The 26,904-nt window shown below is 39.9% G+C and overlaps 1 long non-coding RNA gene across 1 annotated transcript; it reads right to left on the bottom strand.

Annotated features, from left to right (window-relative positions):
* Positions 1–6,691: 6,691 nt before the first annotated feature.
* LOC124881258 lies at positions 6,692–26,408 on the bottom strand. The gene is made up of 2 exons (XR_007041593.1): positions 21,827–26,408; positions 6,692–6,796 (listed from the first exon to the last, which is right to left on the bottom strand). It is a non-coding gene; the product is annotated as an uncharacterized LOC124881258 (long non-coding RNA).
* Positions 26,409–26,904: the final 496 nt, after the last annotated feature.

A 26,904-nucleotide genomic window follows, 5' to 3' on the forward strand; every position in this document is an offset into this window, starting at 1 on the left:
AATGTTATGTCCTTTTGTAAATGTATTCATGTTTGTTGGGAGTATGATTATTGATTGAATAATCTTGATCAATAATTATAATTACAAATCCTCATTTACAAATTGAGACCAGAGATATTTCTGGTGTTGTAATTGTGGCTCAACGCCTCTGACAATTACAACCGTTAAATACTCCGTAATAGTTAATAACTATTGCCGGAGATGTCACTGTTTAATCGACCGTTTCTGCCGAAACGTGTGGAACTTGAACCTTATTTTGACTGACACATCACTTTTTGCACACAATGAAACACCAAATGCTCTCTCTTTATCTATGTGAATATTTATTAATTTTCACCTACTCAACATGCAAAATTCTACAAACACAGGGGTAACACATCTAAATAAGCAAAATCAACAAACAGTAGTGGGTATGTATTGAGTCAACCAGCAGTTTATGGCACAACAGATGAAGGGAGAGGATATGAAAGGGGGGTGTGGTGATGACTGGTGGGGGGTTGGAGCGCAGCTTAGAGTGTCTTTTATGATCTTCTGATCATAAAACTTCCCCCTTTCTCCTGACCACAAAGGATTGATAACTTTTGGCGGCAAGCTAGCACAGTGAGATTGAAGACAAAGGTAAAATGGAGAATTTTACCATGAGGTCGTTTTAACAGTCCAGTTTTGCAACGCACCCGCGTTCAGATAGTAAACACAAACAGCTCTGGGGGACACGGCGGGTCCCGATATTACATAACACATCAAAGTTTCAACAAGCAAGGTTACATGCACATATTATTCAGAACACATGAGATCCTAACCAGCGATTCTGATCGCTTCTACAACTTCTGACCCTGCCCAGGCCTTCTAATAAAGAAATAAAAAAAAGAAATGGGTTTTACTTGTGTCGTCTTCTTCCTGAGCGAGGGAATTCGAGCGAGGAAACGTGGGGTTGAGTTAATTGTGCGTCCACAATTAACTTCAGGGGAACGGTCAGTCTTTGTCCTTCGGTCTTCTTGACAAAAAGGAAAAATATGATCTGACCATCAAAGTCGACTTGAAAATGAAACACGGTAGCGGTTCGTCTCTCCGAAGCTCCGTGTTCTCAGTTACGTGTTAACTCACGTCTTCGATCGGCAAAATGAAATCTCTGGCCTTCTTAGTCCAAAAACTTCAGTTATGAATGGTTCGTTGTCCAACGAGAGAGAATGAATGAAACTCTTCACAGAGTTCTTCTCTTAAAGTGGTGCGCTTCAATCACCAGATCGGTTTCCAGCGGAAGGCGTCTTTTCAAACATGAGCGCCTCCTATATAGCATCCTGTGACGTCAGACTGGGGACGCCCAGTGATATCAGTCGCAATGCTCGATGGGATATGTAGGAGCGGGCTGTCCTGGGTACAAAATGGCCGATGCCATTGGAGGGGCACAGTGACGTCCAACAACGTGCAGATAATCCAATACTCAGCAAACAAGTGGTCCAACATGTTAATATGCGCTGCCCCTTAATAAATAAAAATGAACATTAACATACACTTAAAATTAAAATATTTCAAAGGGCGGGGTCAACAACAAATCAGTTGCTTATCAAAAAGGTTTGACTGAAGTTTCACAACACACTAGCCATTCATAATTGCTCAATTAGGCAAAGATGAAGAGTAATTATTTTGTCAAAGAAACCATGGGAAAGGTAGACTTGTTTTCTATCAGAATAAATTTACAGTGATACTTGTTGGATTTTAACTGTTCCTTTTCTGTCTATATTAGTCTAAATTTGTTTCCAACAGTCTGAAATCGACACAGGAATTACTTTTCTTAAACATTGACAGTCTCAGAAGATTACTCCGTTGTGTCGTGTTTCGGGCCCTGTAACCCAGGTGTATTTTTGCATACGTTCTAAACAAAAATCTTCCCCAGAGCAGCCTTTATTCAGGGCATGCAAATCCAAAAAAAACAAGTGGTGGCTGAGAGGAGACAAGATTAAGGGAACAAGGGACAGCAAAAGAGAGACAGAGAGAGAAATGAGAAGGGATGTGAAGCACACACAGGTGCATGAATGCCTCACTCTGATCTCTAACAAACACAGACACACTTGAGTCCAAAGGCAGTGAGCATGCCAAACTCCTGCTAAAAAAAATACCTGTGATGAATTTGCACTCAGCCTTTTTGACTGATAGGAGGATTAGAACTATCACTCAATGTCAAAACTGGATGAATTTATATTGAACCAATGGAAGTGGATGAAAAGAGACAAGTGTTGACAAACTTAAGGACAAAAGCTGAAGCAATGATTATTCTTTGGTTAACATAAATGTGCAACATTTACTGACCTTAATTCTAAACTTAAACTTAGGAATTTAAATGATTCAAATACAAAAGTAGTGAAATAATTATGTTGGCAGCACTTCAACTTTTGGTTTTGCCATTAATACATATTCTTTGGTTTCATTTATTTATGAAGCAGGTGATTAGTAATAGATGCATATTTAGAAATAGTTTTGATCACAGAACATTTACAGAGGGGTTATTTAATTAAATTTCTGTGAGATCCTTACAAAGAAATTAACATACAGTATCTCACAAAAGTGAGTACACGCCTTACATTTTTGTAAACATTTTATCATATATTTTCATGAGGACAACACTAAAGATATGACATTTTGTTACAGTAAAGTAGTCAGTGTACAGCATGTATAACAGTGTAAATGTGTTGTCCCTTCAAAATAACTCAACACACAGCCAATAATTTATACTACTGCCAACAGAAATAGAAGAAGAGTACACTTCTAATTGAAAATATCCAAATTGTGCCTAAAGTGTCAATATTTTGTGTGGCCACCAATATTGCGGAGCACTGCCTTAGCTCTCCTGGGCATGAAGTTCAATTGAGCTTCATAGGTCGCCACTTGAATCTCCTTCCACTCCTCCATGATGACATTATGAGGCTGGTGGATGTTAGAGACCTTGAGCTCCTCCACCTTCCTTTTGAGGATGCCCCACCGATACTTAATAGGTTTTAGGTCTGGAGACAAGCTTGGCCAATGCTACACCTTTACCCTCAGTTTATTTAGCAAGGCAGTGGTTGTCTTGGAGGTGTGCTTTGGGTTGTTATCATTTTAGAATACAGCCCTGTGGCCTACTTTTCAAATTGAGGGGATCATGCTCTCGTTCAGTAGTTCAGCAGTTGTTTTTTTTTCCAGATCCTCAAAGAGTTCTTTGCCATGAGTTGCCATGTTGAACTTCCAGTGAGCAGTATGAGAGAGTGTGAGAGCTAAAACACCACATCTCAGATCTTGTAGCACTAACGAGTCACATGAAACCAGGGTAGGAAAAGGCACCATTTTAACATTTTCTCTTAGGGGTGATCTCAATTATGTTGTCACCAGTTTAGACATTAAGGGCTTAATGGTGTGTTGAGTTATTTGGATGGGACAGCAAATGTACATGCAACCTGTACACTGACTATTACATTGTATCACAGTGTCATATCTTCAGTGCTGTCTCATGAAAAGATATAATAAAATATTTACAAAAATATGAGGGATGTATCCACTTTTGTTTTAATGTTATGACACTAGTGGCTTTTATTTTTTTAAGTAGACTGACAGGAAATGGGGTGGAGAAAGAGGGGTTAGACATGGAGCAAAGATCAACAGACCAGGACCCACGATGGACATCAAGTACTGTAGCTTCTGTACCTGTGTTGGGTGCTTTACACCTGCGCCACCGCCACACCCGGGTGTACTCACTTTTGTGAGATACTGTAGGTATCTCAAAACACAGTATTTGCATTGAGAAAAAAATTTTTGTGTTCCCTTTTTTACAGTTTTTATATATAACTATACACAGGGCCATTCAAGGGTATTTGTTTTCTGACACATTGATTTTGTTTTTGATTTTTTTTCAGCTAGTTTGAGATCATAAAACAAATTTTATTATCAAACAGAATTCCAATTTTAGTATGAATGATTGTCCAATAGTTTGTGACAGTCCTTCAAAGCTGCATTTTACATTGATAGGTTTAATGATCCTGAATGTCTCTGAACATCTGATATAAATTACTGTAGTTTTAAATAAGCTTAAGAAGAATGAACACCAAACAGTCCATCCAGTCTGGATGACAACCTTAATTTTATCTCCCCTCTTCTGCCTTTTACAGAAAGCAGGACGTGGTTATTTATATTTCTATTTATCCAGCTTGTATGTCAATATCTCTGCATGTTTTTTGCCTTTGTGAGTATTGAAGGACCACAGTCTCTGTAGTTTATATCAGGATTCCATGGGCTGGCATCTGTCTTCAGCGGAATCCTGCAGTGAATACCAGCGACTGCCAAACCATGACAGTTCTAAAGGCTGGAAAAACACAGTTTAAAGTTGATTGCCTGGCTTGGAGGTATACTAGCCCTACTGCTCTTCAGTGTTATCTGTTCTCTGCCATCTGTGTCTTGTACCTATAAACACTTAATAGAATTTTCTGGTAGCTTAACATGGACCTTATTAATCCCAGCAATATCCAAGCTAGCCTTGCATCATTTATGGGTCTCTCACTCTGCTGGATACAAAGCAAATATACAGGTCCTTCTCAAAATATTAGCATATTGTGATAAAGTTCATTATTTTCCATAATGTCATGATGAAAATTTAACATTCATATATTTTAGATTCATTGCACACTAACTGAAATATTTCAGGTCTTTTATTGTCTTAATACGGACAGTTTTGGCATACAGCTCATGAAAACCCAAAATTCCTATCTCACAAAATTAGCATATTTCATCCGACCAATAAAAGAAAAGTGTTTTTAATACAAAAAACATCAACCTTCAAATAATCATGTACAGTTATGCACTCAATACTTGGTCGGGAATCCTTTTGCAGAAATGACTGGTTCAATGCGGCGTGGCATGGAGGCAATCAGCCTGTGGCACTGCTGAGGTCTTATGGAGGCCCAGGATGCTTCGATAGCGGCCTTTAGCTCATCCAGAGTGTTGGGTCTTGAGTCTCTCTTCACAATATCCCACAGATTCTCTATGGGGTTCAGGTCAGGAGAGTTGGCAGGCCAATTGAGCACAGTGATACCATGGTCAGTAAACCATTTACCAGTGGTTTTGGCACTGTGAGCAGGTGCCAGGTCGTACTGAAAAATGAAATCTTCATCTCCATAAAGCTTTTCAGCAGATGGAAGCATGAAGTGCTCCAAAATCTCCTGATAGCTAGCTGCATTGACCCTGCCCTTGATAAAACACAGTGGACCAACACCAGCAGCTGACACGGCACCCCAGACCATCACTGACTGTGGGTACTTGACACTGGACTTCTGGCATTTTGGCATTTCCTTCTCCCCAGTCTTCCTCCAGACTCTGGCACCTTGATTTCCGAATGACATGCAGAATTTGCTTTCATCTGAAAAAAGTACTTTGGACCACAGAGCAACAGTCCAGTGCTGCTTCTCTGTAGCCCAGGTCAGGCGCTTCTGCCACTGTTTCTGGTTCAAAAGTGGCCTGACCTGGGGAATGCGGCACCTGTAGCCCATTTCCTGCACACGCCTGTGCACGGTGGCTCTGGATGTTTCTACTCCAGACTCAGTCCACTGCTTCCGCAGGTCCCCCAAGGTCTGGAATCGGCCCTTCTCCACAATCTTCCTCAGGGTCCGGTCACCTCTTCTCGTTGTGCAGCGTTTTCTACCACACCTTTTCCCTCCCACAGACTTCTCACTGAGGTGCCTTGATACAGCACTCTGGGAACAGCCTATTCGTTCAGAAATTTCTTTCTGTGTCTTACCCTCTTGCTTGAGGGTGTCAATAGTGGCCTTCTGGACAGCAGTCAGGTCGGCAGTCTTACCCATGATTGGGGTTTTGAGTGATGAACCAGGCTGGGAGTTTTAAAGGCCTCAGGAATCTTTTGCAGGTGTTTAGAGTTAACTCGTTGATTCAGATAATTAGGTTCATAGCTCGTTTAGAGACCCTTTTAATGATATGCTAATTTTGTGAGATAGGAATTTTGGGTTTTCATGAGCTGTATGCCAAAATCATCCGTATTAAGACAATAAAAGACCTGAAATATTTCAGTTAGTGTGCAATGAATCTAAAATATATGAATGTTAAATTTTCATCATGACATTATGGAAAATAATGAACTTTATCACAATATGCTAATATTTTGAGAAGGACCTGTATAATGCCATGCTTTTGTTGATGGAATAATGTTAAGGAACAAGGAGCATGGGCTCGAAGTCCCACATAAAACATGGGAAAGCCCTAACAAGAGTTGTTAATGATGACTGGGCAGAGGTTTTGTAGTGCAACCAGACCGAGACTGGGAAACAGGTAATAACTAACTAGGTGGACATGGTGGTGACAAGAGGGTAGCAATTCCAAGCAACAGCAACATCAGGAACAAGCAACATAACTACCTAAAGAAAAACCAAGGACTCAAAGAGACAAAAACTAGAAGTTGTGGAAAACGGGTGGCTACAGCAAATTCCAGGAGCGACCTCTGAGATGTCTGTCCAGAAGAGGGCAGGAACAGCTTAGACATTGCATTGCAAGAGCCTTCATAGACCTTTTTTGCGTTTTATCATGTTACAGCCACAAACACAAATGTATTTTATAGGGGTTTCATGTGTAGGCCAATACAACACATATTTTAACAACACTGAAATGGGTGGCAGGCTGTCAACTGTTTAGGTAAAAAGGACCCAAGAGCAGACAAAAGCACAATTTTTGGTTTAGTGGATGGCAAGAGCACAAGATGATAATTGTTGTTGGAGTAGATGTAGATAAAGATAGGTAGCAGCAGTTGGAACTGGTGGAACTGCATCTAAAGACAGAGAAAACAAGATTAGAACAACCAAAAAATATTTAAACCAAGCCTAAAGGCCAGGAGTAACTGTTTCACTAAATCAAAACATCTGCCGATGATTGGATGTAGAGCCTCGGTATTTATGGAAGGTGGTGACTGAAAATAGCTGAGGCTTGGCCCAGCCAATTAGATGTTGCTTTTGTCAACAAGGAGGAGATTGCCTAGAGTAGCCGTCTTGCCATCTTAAAGTTGTGGTTAATAATTTCAGCTTCCTCAGGCCACATGTTGATGTATGCCCAGGCAAGGTACTAAACCCTAAGCTGCCTGCCGAGGTGTGTCTCAGTGTATGCGTGTTTGTGAGTATGATTAGATTAATGCAGCTCCAGTGTAAAGCACTTTAGGTGGTCGGTATGACTAGAAAAGCACAATATAAATTCAGTCCATTTATCATTTAATATGTCTCTACCAGCTTTGCACATCACATGAACATCACAGATGAAAAGTGATAGTCCATTGTTGCTCTGACAGTGTGTTTTAGTGTTATTGTCCTGCTAGAAGGTGAACCTCTTCCCCAACCCCAAGTTTTATGCAGCCTCTAACATGTTTTAGCCTGTATTCAACGACATACATATTTTCATCAACTCTGACCAGCTTTCTTGTGCCTGTTCAAAAAAGGATCTACATAGCATGATGCTACAACTGAACCGAACACCTTCTTCCAAATGTTTGGTGTCAAACTCTATAGATAATTTCTCATCTACTTCTGCCTCTCTGCCTGCTCACACGATTTTCTACTAAGCTCCCTGCTTGCTTGCATTTTACTCCTAACTTTTTATCTCTTAGCCAAAATTACAGAAATATTGGACTAAAACTTCTTACCACCAACTCCCAAGGATTATTATTATTATTTTATTTTTCTAAAGGATTTTGATGTATTTATAGTTGAACTCGAAAGTAGGACAAGTTGACGCCAGCTAATCAGCACAAAATGCCTCCCTTCACCACAAAGGACTTGGACAAACTTTTACAGAAATTGGCTGTTTTGGAGATGAAAATCCATTGACTAGACGTGAATGTGGAGGTGAATATGGGGTACAGCGATGATTCACCTCCGCCTGTGATCCCAGCTCAACGACTCAGCCGGCAATCAGAACACTGAGAATAAACCTAACGGCAGACACCCCTGCCATGTTTTAGGCACATGCCCAAAAAATCAAGGTGGATGACTCACTGGAAGATCTCAGCAATTAAATAAATTAGAATGGACAGAATTACAGAGAAATTTATTAGTTCTCCAAACCTCTGACAACCCAGGGTTCAGACCAGGAAGCAGGGTTGTAGTTTAACACTCCTCTCTGCAGCTTCTGTACTGCTACCCACCCATTACCCTATTAAGACAGTGTCTTGCCCACGGCCAAAATTGAATAGATTAAAAAATTATCTAAAACGAGGAAATCAGGAAAATCTAATAAAAATAAACACAACTCAGACTAAAAAGAAGAATAAAACAATTAAATGTGGCTTACTGAACATAAGATCTCTCTCTTCAAAGACTTTGCTAGTTAGTGACCTGATTTGTGACAATCAGATTGATTTATTTTGCCTCACATAAACCTGGCTGCAGCAAGAGGATTATGTTACTATAAATGAGTCAAAAGCTACTAATTATTAAAATTTTCACATTTCATAAAGAAAAAGAGGTGTGACTGGAAAAAAGTGATTTGTAGCTGGCTACATGACATCACAGGAATTCCAGCTGTGACTCCTCCTTCCTGGGCTGCACTAACAACCACCTTGGCTTATTAGCTGACCGGGAGGTTTGATGTTAAGTTGACCGTTTATATAATTTCATTATGACACTGCTGCATGGGAGCCATGAAATAAACAAATATAGAATCAAATAATTGTGTTTTTTAAAGAATTTATAAAAAAATATATTTTTAATATCAGCATTTCAAAGGTATATTTATTTATTTAATCGGACAAAATGTGAAAATCAGGGGAACAAATGACAAGTTTATGAAGTAGACAGGTAAGTTTTGTGCATTCTCTTCTAATGGGCAAGGAAGAATTGTACAGCATTACAAGGAGCGTCACGGACATTGTCGAAGGTGTTCAGGCCTTGTCTGCATTAAAAAAATTATTTGAAGACTTTTCAAACTCATGTTGAACTGAAAATCCATCTGAAAGACCATGTAAAATGTTGTACAATTGTAAGTCAGTTATGCTGTAATTTGTGTATATTCTCAGAACCCAGTCCCATTCAATTCAATACAATTCAATTCAGTTCAATTCAGTTTATTTCTACAGCGCCAATTCACAACACATGTTGTCTCAAGGCACTTCACAAAAGTCAGGTACATACATTACAATTAATCCTAACCATTGAACAGTGCAGTCAGATTCAGTTATTTATTCAAATTGGATAAAAAGTTTTTCTATCTAAGGAAACCCAGCAGATTGCATCGAGTCAGAGACTTGTAGCATTCCCTCCTCCTGGATGAGCATGTAGAGACAGTGGACAGTGACTGGCGTTGACTTTGCAGCAATCCCTCATACTGAGCATGCTTGTAGCGACAGTGGAGAGGAAAAACTCCCTTTTAACAGGAAGTAACCTCCTGCAGAACCAGGCTCAGTGTGAGCGGCCATCTACCACGACCGACTGGGGGTTTTGAAAGAACAGAGCAGGGACACAAAAAGAACACAGAAGCACTGATCCAAGAGTACTTTCTATGGAAAGGAAAAGTAAATGTTAATGGATGTAACTCCTTTAGTCGTTTCACCTAGAAAGAAAGAACAGATAAACTCTGAGCCAGTTTTCAAGGTTAAAGTCTGAAAGAGAGCACATAGAGTTAATCACAGTAAAAGCTCAGTCAATTGCCATGTCTAGGAGAGAGAAAGGGTTAAACACTGAAAGACAGGGCCATGTGGATCATCGGTAGAGGGTGAGGATTAAGTTGTTGCCAGCAGAAGCTCGGACGATGCCCCTCTCCAGAAAGGCGTCACAGGTAGACAGAGTCAGGCCAGGTGTAGCTTCTAGGAAGAGAAAAGAGAGAACAAGGTTAAAGGTTGAAATAACAGCAAATATTGCAAAATTGGAGAGTAGTGTGAGAATGTAGCGAAGAGGGTGAAAGTGGTCATTATGTCCTCCAGCAGCATAAGCGTATAGCAGCATAACTACAGAGATAGTTTCAGTTTCAGTTTATTTATTTATATAGCGCTTATTTACAACAATGTTGTCTCAAGGCTGCCGGGTAGGCCAGACCAAACCACCGTGTGCCAGAGCCTGGCCACCCCAGAACGGGCCACGTGTAGGGGCTAAGTAAAATAATAAACTGATAAAATGTGTCCATCTAGAGCCCAATGATGGCCATTGTTATACTAAAAACCACAAGGATCGGGATACCTCTCTAGCTCTGACTGATATATCCATTGGAAAAGAGAGGGGGTCATACAGGTAGCAAAAATGGAGGGTGTGTTTGCACCTATGCCATAACTGAGCCAGTTTTGGCTAAACCTGACTCCCCCTTACTCCATCCAACAGGGAAGGAGGAAGGCGGAGGTAAAAAATAAGGAAGATAGCCTAAGCCACTGTAACTATAAACTTTATCAAAAAGGTAAGTTTTAAGCCTAGCCTTAAAAGTAGACAGGGTGTCTGCCTCATGGACTAAAACTGGGAGCTGGTTCCACAGGAGAGGAGCTCGATAACTAAAGGATTTGCCTCCCATTCTACTTCTAGTGACTCTAGGAACCACCAGTAAACCTGCAGTCTGAGAACGAAGTGCCCTGTTAGGAACATATGGAACAATCAGATCTCTGATGTATGATGGAGCTAAATCATTAAGGGCTTTATATGTGAGGAGAAGAATTTTAAATTCTATTCTGGATTTAACAGGGAGCCAACGAAGGGAAGTTAAAGTAGGAGAAATATGATCTCCCTTTCTAATTTTCATCAGAACTCTTGCTGCAGCATTTTGAATCAGCTGAAGGCTTTTAACAGCATTTTGTGGACATCCTGATAGTAAAGAATTACATTAGTCCAGCCTTGAAGTAACAAATGCATGGACTAGTTTTTCAACATCACTCCTGGATAGGATATTTCTAATTTTGGCAATGTTCTGGAGATGAAAGAAGGAAATCCTAGAAACCTGTTTAATGTGGGATTTAAATGACATGTCCTGGTCAAAAATAACACCAAGGTTTTTTACTTTATTACCGGAGGTCAATTTAATGCCATCCAGGTTAAGTGATTGACTAAGCAGTTTCTTTTTTAAAGATTCCGGTCCAAAGACGACAACTTCTGTCAAGTATTTTGCACTTTTGAAGACTCATTTAAGAAACAGAGAAACTGTTAGATGTTCTTTTGTAGACTGCTCAAATCTAGTTTGCTGTCAACCGTCACTGCTCCTACAAGTCACTGCCATAAGTTTTCAACCCCAAGTAATTTATGATCTGAGCTTTGTTTACACCATACATCTACAGATAATGTAACAGAAGATGTTTCTTCTACAGAGGTATGACTTTCACGTGATTTGATACTTAAAGCAGAACCTGCTCTTGAAAATGGACAGTCCATCAAACAGCAGTTTGCATCTTCTGTAGCTGAAATACAGTCTTTGGATCCACTCATATTTCTTTCAAGGAAGGGTGCTTTGGGCACAGAGTGAAAAAGACGTTATCGAACACGTTGAGTATGTTTTTAATGCACAAGAAAAAAATCATTCATTTGTAAATGTCCCTATCTTAGATTTGTTAAGTAAGTGTTAGGGTTAATTAATGATTATATATGTTTTAACTTTAATAGAAGTGAAGCTTGCTGTTCAGAGTGATTATATCTTATATGTACAAGAGCTGCAAGATAGAGACAGGATGTTCTAGAACATTCTGTCAGTGCAGCTGTTTCTAATCATTATGAGTGTGCATCTCTCCCTTTTTTGTGCTTGGAACATTCTGTAACCAGGGCCTTTTCTCTTCAATAAAAGGCAGAGAGAGCAGGGGCTGTTTCAGAGTGTTGGTGGAGGATTGTAACTGAGCAGCCTCTGAAACACTCTCACCTGCAGGTTAAAATGAACTAACTTCTCTGTGTCTTTCTTTGTGCAGAATTGTGAAAGTGTTTGGTGTTTAAACCTAACATAAATGGTCCTTCGAGCCGGAGACCAAGACGCTTGACGATCCCAGTGGGTGAGTGAGATTCCAGACAAATCTGTGGCCACAGTACTAATACCCTTTCCGGGACTGGTCCCTCCCTGACAGGCTGGGGTCTGACGGCTGACGGTACTCCCGAGGACACAGAGAACCAGTGAGTAGGTCTTTCATTTAAAAGGAATGAGTGATGAAATGCAAATGACCTAAAATAGTACAGTATAGAGAAACCCTGACAATTCTAGACACTATCAGGTGAACTAAAATAGACAGTTAAATTCCGCAGGAGGGTAGACTCCCTTAGTTGAAATAGACTAATTAAACTCTACACAGGACGGCGGAGTCCTCTGTTGAACTAAAATAGACAGTTAAATTCCGCAGGAGGGTAGACTCCCTTAGTTGAAATAGACTAATTAAACTCTACACAGGACGGCGGAGTCCTCTGTTATGTTTTTGTAAAAGTAATTAAAGTAAGAATAAAACGCGTAAAAAAGTGTGACTGAAAAACGTGTGGAAGAGTGAATGGAATCGTAATGACCATTAGGTCCTTACCTTTCATATAAACTGAAAACAGATAGTAAATGGTGAGCCTTTGTGGATGCTTGTAGGCAAGAAAATCCCACCTGAACAGGGTTGAAGTGGATTTTACCACAACTGACTTCTTGATCACCATCCTGTTTTCAAATACATAAATCCAGTATTTAGAATACACCAGGTATTAAAAAACATACTGGATCTAAATCTAGTTCAAAATGGAAAAGGGGCAAAGTAAAAAGAAACAAAGTAAACTAATTGACTTAGAAGGGGAGGTAAAGTTTATGGAGAACTATGTAAAAGGAGCAGGTATGATCTGTCATAGATGGAATAAAAAATAAAAAAACATGGGTTTTTGGGCAAATTAGATACAAAGGATGTCTTAAAATTACAAGGGGATCTAAAATTAGCAATAATGAAAACTAAAAAGAGAAAAATAACAAAGAACAATGGGGGAAGAACAGAGAAAAAGCTCTGATTTAACAGAAATATGTACACGATGGCATAAAAATACGGATTTTCAGGTAACTTAATTATCACTGAAATCCTAAAACTACACGGGGATCTTAAACTGGAGATTATGCATTTAAAAGATTCAAGAGACAATAAAAAACCTTGCCAGATTATAATTTCAAAGGGGACTTTTCAGTCCCTGAGTGCTCACAGTTGATAAACAGATTAAAACAAAAAGATGAATTAAAAAAAAAACAACAATAAGAGCAGCTTTTAACTGACAGCCATAATACTGAGGCCTTAAGAAAAGCACAGAAAAAAAACTTTCAGCTTAACTGAAAACAAATAAAGGGGGGGGCGGACTGCCACCCATCCCAGTTTAGAATACCAAGGTAGCCCCAAATTATAAAGACTAAGAGGTGGTTTTAGAGGACATGGTAAAAGAAGTTAAAAGAGGAGGTGACAATGTGGACAACATGGAAACTATCCAACTGGACAACCCAGTGAACAATGACTAGAGTTGTTAAAGAAGTAATCTGAGAGTAAAAGATTTTGTAGGCAAGCATTAGTGAGAAACAGGTGCTTTAAAAATCATTCTATGGTGTTATACTACCAACAATATCATGATAAAATGCAAAAGATTCATTTTACAGGGAAATAATTCCATATTTGGCTCAGATTGTTTGCATTCTTGATTTTTCCTCTTTGAGAGAAGTTAAATTTCAGCTCTGTGAAACGACCTTGACAAAGAGATGCAGCTGCCTGAAAACAAAGATAAAACTTCTGCAAACAGCAGAAGTCTGTCTCTGCTGAAAGGTCTGAAAAAAAAAAAAATTGTAACTCTACCCTGCATGTGTCAAACTCAAGGTCCGCGGGCCAAAACCGGACCCCAGAAGTTTAGTGATTCTCTAGAAGTAGAGCCTTTTAATATGGTGATTGTGTGCTTGAATGTTATTTTGTCAATCAATAAGCAGTTTTGTCTACATTCTGCCACAATCTGCCTTTTGAAAATGTTTTGAATCTTGCTCTTTATGTATAAAAAAAAAAGAAAGAAAAGAAAAATTGGCTAAAGTCTGCAGACATAAAATGAACCTGGATTGAAGCTCTAACTAAGTTTATTTAATCTGAGATCTTCTCCAAATGCAACAGTATATGTCAGTCTACATGAGATACTAACAACTTCACCTACTGATATAATATAAAGATGTGAGTGAATATGTGAAACAAACTTTAGTTACTTGAACTAAATACAAAGCTGACTGAAACTGTATGTTGTATCTATAAAACTGGGTAAAACAAACTAAGATTATAAGATATAATATGCCCTTCATTTTTTGTGTTCATCAGTGAGTGAGTTTTTATTTTTTATTTTTAATAAGAACTAAACCAAACATTATCTGAAGAAATAGCAAAAAGCCGAAAAGACTTAAAAGATACCCCTCTGACAGATGGAGAAACATTATTTGTAGACGGGTCTTCCAAAAAAGATGAGAAAGGTAAAACAAAAACCGGATATGCTGTAGTAACTCTTGATAAAGTACTGAAAGCAGAAGCACTCCCTTCACACTACTCAGCGCAAGCTGCTGAGTTAGTAGCCTTAACTGAAGCATGCAAATTAATGACAGGAAAAAGTGCAACAATATACACTGATAGCCAGTATGCATATGCAACAACGCATACTTTTGCACAACATTGGAAAAATAGGGGTATGATTACCTCCACTGGAAAACCTGTAACACATGCAGCACTATTAACAGAGTTATTGCAAGCAGTCCAACTGCCAAAAAAGCTTGCAATATGCAAATGTGCGGCACACACCACAGGAACAGACACTGTGACTAAAGGCAACGCCTTTGCTGATAAAACTGCTAAAGCAGCTGCAGAACAACAACCAAGTAGTCTTCTCCTAGTAACAATAGAACTAAAAGATGAAACATTACTGGAAATGCAACAACAATCACCCCAAAATGAAATACAAACCTGGCTACAAAAGGGAGCTCAACTTAAAGAAGGAATATACACCTGACCAGAAAATAAACCTATCCTACCAAAAAACCTATACAAATGGGCAGCAATATCGAGTCATGGAGTTTCTCATGTCTCGAGAGGAGGAATGGTAGGATTAGTGAACAAAATATACACAACATATGGATTTAACTCTTATTCAAAAAATTTTTGTAGAACATGTTTGATCTGTGCCAAACACAATGCACAAGGGAACTTCAGACCAAAAAGGGGACAGTTCCCCAAAGCAAAATATCCTTTCCAACACATACATATGGATTTCATAGAATTAAATAAAAGTGAAGGAAAAAAGTACTGTTTAGTAATAATAGACTCTTTTTCTAAATGGATAGAGTTATTTCCTACACAAAATCCTGATGCATTGACCGTAGCAAAAGCACTATGTAAAGATATCATACCTAGATATGGAATTCCAGAAAAAATATATAGTGATAATGGAACTCATTTCGTCAATCAAATGATAGAAAAAATAGGAGAAGCCCTACAAATGGATCTTAGACATCACTGCGCTTATCACCCTCAAAGCGCTGGTCTAGTAGAACGAATGAATGGAACAATAAAAAATCGATTAAAAAAGTGCATGGAAGAAACAGGAAGACCATGGACTAAATGTTTAGACTTAGTAAAGCTCTACATAAACATCACAAGCACAGGAGGACTAACACCCTATGAAACCCTGTTTGGGAGGCCATATAGATTACCATTCTTTAAAAATAAATGGGAAACTGATGATGAAAGCACACTAGCAGATTACATGAGAAAAATGTTACAGCAAAAACAACAAACAGATGAACACGCAAGTGACCATGAGCCTTTTGTGTCTACACAGGAAAAACCATTAGTTGAACCTGGAGACTGGGTCCTGATAAAAAGCATAAAGAAGAAGCATTGGCATTCACCTAAGTGGGAAGGGCCCTATCAGGTGTTGTTGACCACTGGAACTGCAATTAAGATTGCAGAAAGAAACTCATGGATCCATCTGACACATTGTAAAAGAATAATAGAACATGACTAAAATAAGTTTCTTAATAGCAGTGTATATTCTAACCATCATAATTTGTGTTGTGGTCATAGCATTGTGGTATCTGCTGTAGCATTGTGACTTTTCAACAAACCTACAGAGAAAAGTCCGGCTACAAAGGGAATTGTAATTATAGTTTACAATTGTCTCAAACCGGTGAAGATCTCCACAACTCTGTTTAAAGGTGCTTAGGAAAGGTTCCAATCTATAAGTAAGATGTACACCCCCACACACAAGAAAATAGTGCTAGTAGCTGGAATAATCTCAGTGGTAATTGTAGGAGCTATTTTACTATGGGAACGTTTTTACGAAGAAAGAAAAGATTTGAGTAAAAGACAAATAAATGTTAATTCCTGCCCAAATGATGTAAGCATCAGAACCACAAAACTATGTGTACCAGTACAGAAAACCACTACAGTAAAAATACCCTGGGGAACGCTTGGAACAGCACGTGATGGCGCAAACAAACATGCCGCATTGTATAAGAAGTGGGAGTGGTATTTGACCTATGGAGATGTGCAATGGTGGAGTTGGAAATACTTAGTAGCAGAAACAGGACAGGACTGGTCTGATTGGTCCACAGGTCCAGCAATTAAATGGAGAAGACAATTGACCCTGATAAAAGATGGAGGAGGTCTAACCTTGACTGTGATCTCCCCCAACAACACGGGATGTACAGACTTTGTGGCGGCACCATATGTAGATTATAGCCAAAGTAAATATTACTGGCAGATTCAAATATGCGTTAAAAACATTACTGAGCCACTTGCGATAATACGGCATGATGCAGCCACACCTGAAAACAAAACAAACAAATGGCATATGGGGCTAAAACTATTAGTGGAGTTCAAGACAGAACCAGTAACCCCAGATGACTGGTTCAAAATATCTACAGGAATATCTAAAATAGATAACAACTGGCTTTTAATGGCAGAACAGGCTGCCCAGGCAGCAAAAACAGATTGTGTAGTATGCATGGGAGCCAGACCCCTGCTACAAGTGGTTCCCTCAACGTTGACAGAAAAATGCCTAGTAGAAGTAATGAACAGCACAAGACCCTCGACAAACTGTACTATGTGGGATAAGATTTATCCTTTGACTACCGCCGAAAAACAAAAACCGATGTTTTCAAATAAGGTTGCTCCAGGAAATTTTTCCTGTATAAACCGAACAGGTGTGGGATCAAACATAAGCAGACTCAATAAAGATCAATGTCACTCCATCATAGCAGTAGGTGTCAGCTTTAAACCTAAAGCACGCAGCGACATCTGGTGGTGGTGTGGAGACGATAAACTGTATGACAGGTTGCCATACAACACAACTGGATTGTGTGCATCAGTGTCATTAATATTTCCCGTGTCTGTTATTCCACTCTCAGTAGCAGATTTGTTGGGTACAGTAGCCAGCATATTTCCACACACCTGGAAAAATAGAGAAAAAAGATCAGGATGGAGTAAAGACGACCCTACTTATATAGATAGCATAGGAATACCAAGAGGAGTTCCTGATGAATATAAGTTAGCAGATCAAGTAGCAGCAGGTTTTGAATCCACCATATGCTGGTGGTGCACAATAAATAAAAATGTTGACAGAATAAATTACATCCATTACAATGTGCAACGACTAGGAAATAAAACTGAAGAAGGATTCTCAGCCATCCATGAACAATTGTCAGCTACCTCTTTAATGGCTTTCCAAAATAGAATTGCTGTCGATATGCTCTTAGCTGAAAAAGGTGGAGTATGTTCAATATTTGGGCATCAATGTTGTACATTTATTCCAAATAACACCGCAGCTGATGGGAGCCTCACCAAGGCCCTGGAGGGCCTTAGGTCACTTAACAGCAAAATGAAAGATCATTCTGGAGTTGACACCACAATGTGGGATGGGTTTGGAGAAATGTTTGGTAAATATAAACAATTAGTGTTGTCTATCCTTATGTCAATAGCAGTCTTTGCAGCTATTCTCACATTGTGTGGATGTTGTTGTATTCCGTGTATAAGAGCTTTGTGCACTCGCATAATAACCTCTGCTATTCAGCCAGTCAAAACAGAAATGTCAGAGATGTATGCCCTCCTGAGACCTGAGGAGACAGAAGGAGCCAGTGATGATGATGATGATGACCAGGAAGAAGAAGAGACTTCTCTGCATTTCCCTGATCTGTATCCTGACCCTAACGACAATTAGTTGTATACAGTAAACTTAAAGACCTCCTGCTACTTTTTTAATGACATGTACAGATAAAACACACCATGATGTCTTAACTGAAAATCTGAGAAGAAAAGGTTAATGATTGATGTATCAAGTGTTTAAAACATTTATAAAGAGGAGGAAAATGTTAGGGTTAATTAATGATTATATATGTTTTAACTTTAATAGAAGTGAAGCTTGCTGTTCAGAGTGATTATATCTTATATGTACAAGAGCTGCAAGATAGAGACAGGATGTTCTAGAACATTCTGTCAGTGCAGCTGTTTCTAATCATTATGAGTGTGCATCTCTCCCTTTTTTGTGCTTGGAACATTCTGTAACCAGGGCCTTTTCTCTTCAATAAAAGGCAGAGAGAGCAGGGGCTGTTTCAGAGTGTTGGTGGAGGATTGTAACTGAGCAGCCTCTGAAACACTCTCACCTGCAGGTTAAAATGAACTAACTTCTCTGTGTCTTTCTTTGTGCAGAATTGTGAAAGTGTTTGGTGTTTAAACCTAACAGTAAGTTATTGGACTGAAGGAAATTCTTCAGACATTGCAGAAAACTGGTGAAAAGGAAGGTATTTACAGTTCAATGCAAGAAGGTGAGTATTTAAAAAAAATTTAACTTCTTACTAAAGAATTAGGCGTAGCTCCGGGCTTATATATTGATGATTTTGAACGTCATAACCTATTTGGTATTTCCAAAAAGAAACTCAAAGTATGAGGCATATATTGGGCCAACGTACCTGTAAGATTCAGATCAACATTGTCCTCAGTTTATCTTGCTGTGTTGTGCAAAACTGTTGTTGAGGTAAAATAATGCTATCACTGATATCCTTGCAGCCTCAACCTCTCCCAGTCCGGATGTCGTGAGAAAGAACAGATGAAGAGCAGGAAATTAAGATTAACGCAAGTTTAATTTGGAATATACTAAGTCCAATGATTTCTAAAGCAAGATGAATATACAAAATAACACAAAGAAAGAAAATTACATAAAGAAAAGCAAATTACATAAGGGCCCTTACGGAGAGAGATTGCAGATTTCAGCAAAGCATGGCTGTCTTTACCCCGATGTTTCTGTCATTACAAGTTCCAGTACATCTTTATACTGTTGACTTCAAAGCTTACTGACTGTGCCTTCCCTTTTTCCGTCTGGTGTTGTAAATCAGCCAAGCTCCCTTGTGGTATCTATACCATGGCCAAAAGTTGACATTTATTGCTTTATTGTCCCTACAGCCAGCTTTTACTGCTTGCAGCTGCCGAGAACCTTCTAACCTCTGTTTCACCTGTAATGGAAATTCTTTTATTAAGTGTTCCAAAGTGTGTGACCTTTGGGTTACCTCACTTCTGTGAACATCTGTTAGGGAGTAAGCTGTAAAAGCCATTATCAGAAGTTTAATGGTTAAAACCTACAGTTAGGATGATGTGTTGGGAAGGACAGATGGGTTCCCAGATAACTTTGTCACCTCTGAACTCGAGAAGGGTCTGGGGTCGTAAAACACAGACTCTTTGAAGTTGAAATAACACTGTCATGTTCTGGTATAAATACTGTGTGTAAATGTTGATCAGGGCTCTGTTTCACTGACTAACCTCAGTGTCAGGGTCTTCAAATGCTGAATGCCTTTGAATAAAACTTATAAAGACAAAGTCCGGATTTTCTCTTGTTATGAGTCAACTTCTACCCACTTTGATAAGAAAATTCCACAACACACCCTTGTGCCATCCTTACCTCTGCTCTCTCCTCAAGGCTCACTCATGTTAAATCTCAGTTTAATGTTCTCACATGCAAACTAAACTAATAGTATAAAATTACATGATTTTAATTCTCAACAATTCCCCCTTTTGACCTCTGTAAAAGAGGTCAATATTCAAAAATGTAGGAATTATAGTAATAAATGCACACCAAAAGATTAGTACTCTGCGAAGTGACAAAGGAAAACCATGAATTACGACTGGGCCATTAATTCCATATTATATGGAGGTGGCTGATGAGTGAGTGCCCCTTTTTCAATAGTTGATGTTATGATTTGTACTGTAAGGGAGCGAATACATGGCACACAAAAGCATCCACATGTTACTAGAATACCAACAAATACAGACAATGAAATCAGCAATGAGATACTTACCAAAGGTGTTGGTGAACCACCTCTCCAGTCTCCCGCTAATTCCTGAATATTCATGCATTTTCTTAGTACGTAAGCCTTCTAATGCTCGAGTCACTGAACCATCAGGAGCAGAATTGGAGCACGTCACCAAATATTGTACACACCCCCTTTTCAGCCAACACATGTCCACAGCCAATCTATTCTGTACCGCCATAAGAGAAGTAGGCGCCAACTGTTCTGCCAACCCTTCAACCGCATCTCGTGTCAGATTTGCCAACCTCAAGACATTGTAATGTATGTAATTGATCCTGTCTACATTTTTATTTGGGGTTACAGGAAAAACTGCTGAAATTACCGGTACATTTTCAAACCCCTCTGCCACTTGGTCAACTAATTTAAATTGTTCTGGAACTCCACCTGTAATACCAATTGCATCAATATAAGTTAATGAGCTGTCCATGAGATCATAGGATCTGGTCTTCCCCACCATTCCTCCATGTGGTGATTTCTCCCCCCACAGCAGTAAGGGAGCCACTAGCCGCACCATTGCACAGCTTCCTACTGCCCTAGGGGAAATTTGGGCTAATAAAACACTTCAACCACAATAGTAATATAAACCTTCTCAGGCCCAGTGTCCTACAGTGCCAGCTGGGTACATTGTGTTACACCATGATGGAGAGACAGTTCCCAGTTTTAACTGTGGTTCTTCAGTAACCAATGTAAAATTGAAACAGGAATAATCATATCCCTCACTCTGAGGAGAAAAAGGGCCTACCAGTGAGCTATTACTAATAACCGGAAACACCTTTGCTAAGGTTTGACATGCAGGGTTTTCTTTACCATGAGTTAACAGAATCACGCATTTAAATCCTAATGGATCTGCGTTCTCATATATGGGGGCAGGTACAGTGACCAGAGTGGGTCTAGCCGCTGCACATGCTATATAATTGCTCATGGCCGACTCACGTGCTGTCTGAGCCATCCACGTCAACCACAAATTGAAATCCTAGAACCCCTTGGATAGCATCTTCAGGGGTTAAGGTGTTATAGTCTATCTGAACCACAGGGGTTATCTCTTTACCACCTTTGGCCATAACAGAAACAAGATTAGTTCTAAGAATTCTACCCTGATCTCGTGCGAGCCATCCTGGCAAATCTACTCCTAAATACATATAAAATCCGGAACTCATATTTCCACATCTAAGAGTAGGTGGCCTTCTTGTAATATTAGGGTTTTGGTAGGGGTTGTTCTGTATTCTTCCAATGCTGAGTAATATTGGATTAATACCTCCAGTTGTCAATTTACCCTTTGCTTGTCCTCTAGCCAAGGTCACCAAATGCTGAAATGTTTCTGCATATGGATTATATGACAGTATTCTTCCTTGTTTAGTGTCCCCAATGACAAAACCCTGGACTGGCATGCCGATGTTCTCCATACCATCCACTGCACCTTTCTGATAGATACTCAGATACATATTATATTTAGTCCAGGCTAGCTCACTACCCTCACATGTAAACACAGAACAGAGATCAAACTGAAATGTGGTGTCTGAACCAAGTACATGATCTAGTTCAATACCTCCATGTCTTTAATGCATGTGTCCGATATTCCAATCATTTTCCGGAGTAGATGACGACGACTGCGGAGATTGGGACTGGAGGGGTGCTCACCACTCTGGAAAACATCACACGTCAAGAACACAATTATTCCCACCAGTGTCATTATTAAACCTCCTCCCCCATATTTCCATTTAAAACTAACATCCCAACCATGCATCACCATTTTTATTTTTTGGATCAGATCAATTCCACTTACCCAGGAGCTTATAACCTTCACACGCTGTGGGATTTACTCAGAAATGTTGATTCAAAGTCATTCATCGAGTATATAAAACAACAATAGCATAACCAATGCTCCAAAGATTAATTGACAGAAAAGACACCACATTCAATAATCACATAATCAAAATCAAGAGTCACATATGTTCCAATTCCCAGTCCTGAATTTATCTGTTGATTAGTTGAATATAATGACTCCTTGTAGTGGATAAATCCTCTTGAAAACCAAAAGAAAAAGTCTCTGGAGTGGATAAATCCTCTTCAGCTCAGTGCGATCACACCGGTGAGCCTCCAGGGGATTTATTATGCCCCTTTAAGACACCTCTGGTGCCTGTGACTTTGTAGGCTCCTCAGCTGGTGCAGACTGGCTCCAATGATACCAGATTTCTCCTTTTCCTCTCAGACGAACCGCACAAGATGTTCTTTCCAGGACTTGGAACGGGCCTGTGAATCTGGGTTCCTGCCACTTCCGCTTGATGACCTGAAGCAACACCCAGTGACTCCTGGTACCACAGGGGAGCCTCTTGTTCCCTCAGATCCTCAGGAGAATTCTGCCGCTAGGGTCTGCAACTCATTAAAGAACGTGTTAGAAGATAATCATGCCGATTCACCTGTTTGTCCTCGTATCCACTGTGCTGGTCCCAGTCTGTAGTTCATGTGTGGTGCAACCTGTGGACTGATTAACAGACATCCTGACAGACATTAAAGCAACTGGCAATGCATCCACCCAATTTAATTTGGTCTGTGCACTGATTTCAGCCAATTTTGTTTTCAATGTTTGGTTCACTATTTCAACCTTGCCCTGTGATTGAGGATGATATACTGTACCGAAATCATGTTGTAGTTCCAACATTTGCTCCACCTGTTGCAAATCTTTGCTCCTGAAATGAGTTCCATTATCAGATCTTATCTTTTCCGGGAAGCCATGTCTGGGAATGTAATGATTAATTAAACATTTTACCACATACTTACTGTCCTCCTTTCTTGTGGGCCATGCCTCAGGCCATCCTGAATATCCATCCACACAGACCAACCTGTATCTATATCCTCTCGCTGTGGATACCATGTCTGTGTAGGCAATGATGATCTCCTTCCCAGGTTGGGTGTAATTTTAAACTTACCTGGAGATGAATGCATCGTAAGTTTTGGATTAAATTATCCACAGATGGAACAGTTCATCATATCTTTTAAATATGGGTGCCACCATTGTTCTGGATTGATAGGCACCTGCAAAATACTTACATGTGATGTTCCATGTGCCTTTTCCGAAATGTGTTCTCTCATGTTTAGTGGCTTTACCACTTTTATCACCAGGGCCTTTTCTCTTCCACACAGTAAGTTCCTCAAGGGGAGAACCCCTTTTGTGATGTTGTTTGATTTTTCCAAGTTTAGATGTTGAAAGTTCTCAGCTTCAACACTTACTAAATTGAAGCTGCGTGCATAACCTGCTACCTTTAGGCAACAACAAGGCTCGAGCCATAAATCTCATTTAATTTTCATGTTTGATTGGCTTTTGTGCTGCAGTCACAAATCCACTTCTCAACCATTGTTTCAAATCAACATGTCTTTTTCCATATTATCTAGCATACAGCTAACATACTGAATCACTTCTATCCCGCTTTTTCTGCAACAACCTTGTTGTTACAGAAACATCTGAATCAAAAGGCAGACAGTAATCCTGAAAAGAGCAATTGTGCAGCAAACTACAGCAGCTGTTTAAACTTAATGAACGATTCCTCGCGTCTGTGTTACAATTAAGTGATGCATTAAGATTTTTCCAACTCTGCTTTTTACCAAAAGACTCAGTGGTGCTGTCAAACCAGCGTACTCAGGGACATAGTTTCAGCTTTTGGCAGTCTAACCCAAAAATGACAACAAATCTTTGTTTGGGATGATGTAAAATGGCAGATTTTTGTGCAAAAAAAATATGGGTTCCTGTTGTTGAAATAACTGTTCCTAAAAAGTAACCTCTATTCTTCAATCAGTTTTTCATTTTACTCACTTCCACACCTGTTAACCTGGTAACTTCAATACACGCGGTTGCTGTTCGGGCTGTAATCAGAAACCACCTCTGCTGGCAACATGCAGTCCTGGAGCTGCAGTTTGAGAGCCTGATTTGAGAATCTGACCCAGGGATAAGGCAAACTCTTGAGGCAACCTGGTGTCTCTCAGTTGTTGATTCCTATAAGTGAACGAGAAGACATCCCTGTACTGTTCAGCTAGTCAGCTGTCAGAACTATTAATTTATGTTAAATCGTGAGCCATATTGCAGTTACCTATGACTTTCCTTTTTACAGGCAGAATGGGGGTGTTCCAAGCAGACTGGCAGGGTTCTAACATGCCTGCTTTTAACAGCCCCTCAATGGTGTCAGCAATTCCCACCTCTGCAGCAGGAGAGTGTGGGTACTGGTTTTGCCAAATGGGAAGACATGTGGTAGACAACTTGATAAACAGCCTCAGTCAGAGAGTGATCAGTTAATTCTCTGCCGTGTTATCTAGATAGCTGATGATGTTCTAAAATGGCAGAGTCAATAGCTTCAACACAGTAAATGTTAGTGGAGGCAGAGAAAGAAAGGGCTGGAACAGCAGTAAGTTGCTAATCAGTGGCTGCAAGGGAACGTGTTACAACTCCTCCCTGTTCTTTAGTCTGATGACTTAAGTGCAAGGGTAGAGATATGTGAGATACAGCTTCATCAGACATTTCATAAATGTTTTAGAGGAAATAGTCCATATTTTCTTTTCTAAAGTATTCCTCAAACTATTCCTCAAACTGTTCCTGAAACCAATCTGTTTGTTTTCTAATTTCTGTCACAAAACAAAGTCACACATGGCAGAGCAGGTATTAGGCCACAAGGAGCCAGGGCCCGAATCCAGGGTTTCCAGATAAGGAAACTGGACCTCATCCCAGCACTAGAAGGGGTTTCAGGCTCAATGAAGCCCTGATAAATGTCCACACAAGGCTCCTCTACAGAAACACAGCCAGAGTCTGTTTCACCCCATCAGAGAAGATATTTTATTGGATGGAGGAATGTTCAACGTGGAAAACGTGGCTTCAGTGTTCACAAGAAATAGCAAAGTGTCCCTTTAATTCCACTGGAACAATGGGTTCTGCCTTTTTCTCAGTCTGGACCTCTCTGTGGGTGTGTCACTGTGGTATGAGTGCTGCATTGTGCGGTGACAGGAGCTTGTTGTGTCAGAGGAGTTTGATGCAAAGATGGAGGAGCTCCTTCTGGACGTGCCCCATAGCGCTGAGGGCAGCTGCGGTCCATGATCCGTCTGCCCACATACTAGGTAGGAGGAGGAACCAGCTCCTTCCTGTCCACCCCTTCGTCCGGTCCTCTTTCCAAACGGCCCACCCCTGGCCCGGCCACGAGGACTATATGGGTGTGACTCCCACTGGATAGGTGGAGCCAGTTGATATACATTGGTAGGAGCTAGGTATAACCACCCCATAGCTGCTGAAGTGGGCGGAGATGTAACAGGAGCCATCATCCAATTTGCTCCTCTGTCAACCTCTGCAGTGATCATTTTTTTATCAGGCTTTTTACAATTCCTCTTCTATCTTACTGCGGTTAATTGGGCAGTTTTAAGTTTTTTGTCTAATGCATCAAGCTGTTTCTTTTCATGTTCTATTTGTTCTTTTTTCTCCTCCAAATATTCCTTCATATGGTGTGCCAAATGTCTGTCCCACTCAGCGTGACCAAACCCTTTCTAAATCTGGGTTTCCTCGCATTGTTTTCCTTCAGGTATTCCATCCATCACAGTTTGTCTAAAATATTGAACTCCATCGAGTCACTGTCTGTTTGATACAGGTTTCTACCGCCTCATAAAGAAACAACATGTGTTCGCCTGTGTCAGAAAAATTAAAGCACGGTGTCTGAATTTTAGATGGAAACATGTCACACAGCGCGTCTCCAGCTACAGCAAAGTAAGGTGTTGCGTCGCATTGATGAGAGGTGCGGGCCGCATTCTCAATAACCTAGAGATTACTACGTGTAGTGCTGCGGCCCAAAAGTTGTCTGAAATCTCCCAATGCTAAAGTTATACCAGCTAATAATCTAACTCTTCTAACCATGGCCTCAGTAAACGGATTATTAGGGTGGATGTACGGTGGTGAAGGCGACACCTCGGTGTCTGTGTTTAGTTCCTTGTCACGCAAGCAGCTGCATTAAACGCTTCCAATTTCTCTCTGCCTTGTCCTCCACATTTCGTGCATATTTGCCCTTATTCAACACACCCTCTGACAATTTATAGGTAATTTAACATTAAAATAATATAGGACATATTGTACCAGTTCTCTGTCTCGGCTGGTTTTAGACTGAATGTAAATTATTGTGAACAAAAAAGGTTTGCAATAATTGTACTGTTTATTTTGGTTAGAAGCTGAATGAAGGACATAGGAGAAACAGAGTTTAGGACTGAAGAAAAACCATTTTGTTGAAGCAAATAATGACACATTTTGAGGTATTTAGAAAAAATCTTAATCTGAATTTTGCTGACAAAAGTTTTAGCCCATTCCGAGTTAGCATTCAGGTTTTATCACTATCTTCATCTGGGTTATACCGCTCTGCTTCCACCTGTTCCTGAACACACCAGCCTCCCACTCTTCGGTTGGCTCCACGGTTGCTCTGAAATGAGCTCCTTTTACCTCATTGTCAGGTTATTGTGGAGCGGGACGTGATTATATGGAACAAAATTTAAAAAGCTGATTGTTTTTAAATAAAAATGTGAAGTCCAATACCATTTTGTGGCTGCATCTTTTTAATATTTCTAACTGTCTTTTATCAAGAAACCTGCCAGGTCTAACTACGCGCCTGG

The sequence above is a fragment of the Girardinichthys multiradiatus genome, chromosome 14 (genome assembly GCF_021462225.1).
Source record: "Girardinichthys multiradiatus isolate DD_20200921_A chromosome 14, DD_fGirMul_XY1, whole genome shotgun sequence".
Taxonomy (NCBI): Eukaryota; Metazoa; Chordata; class Actinopteri; order Cyprinodontiformes; family Goodeidae; genus Girardinichthys; species Girardinichthys multiradiatus.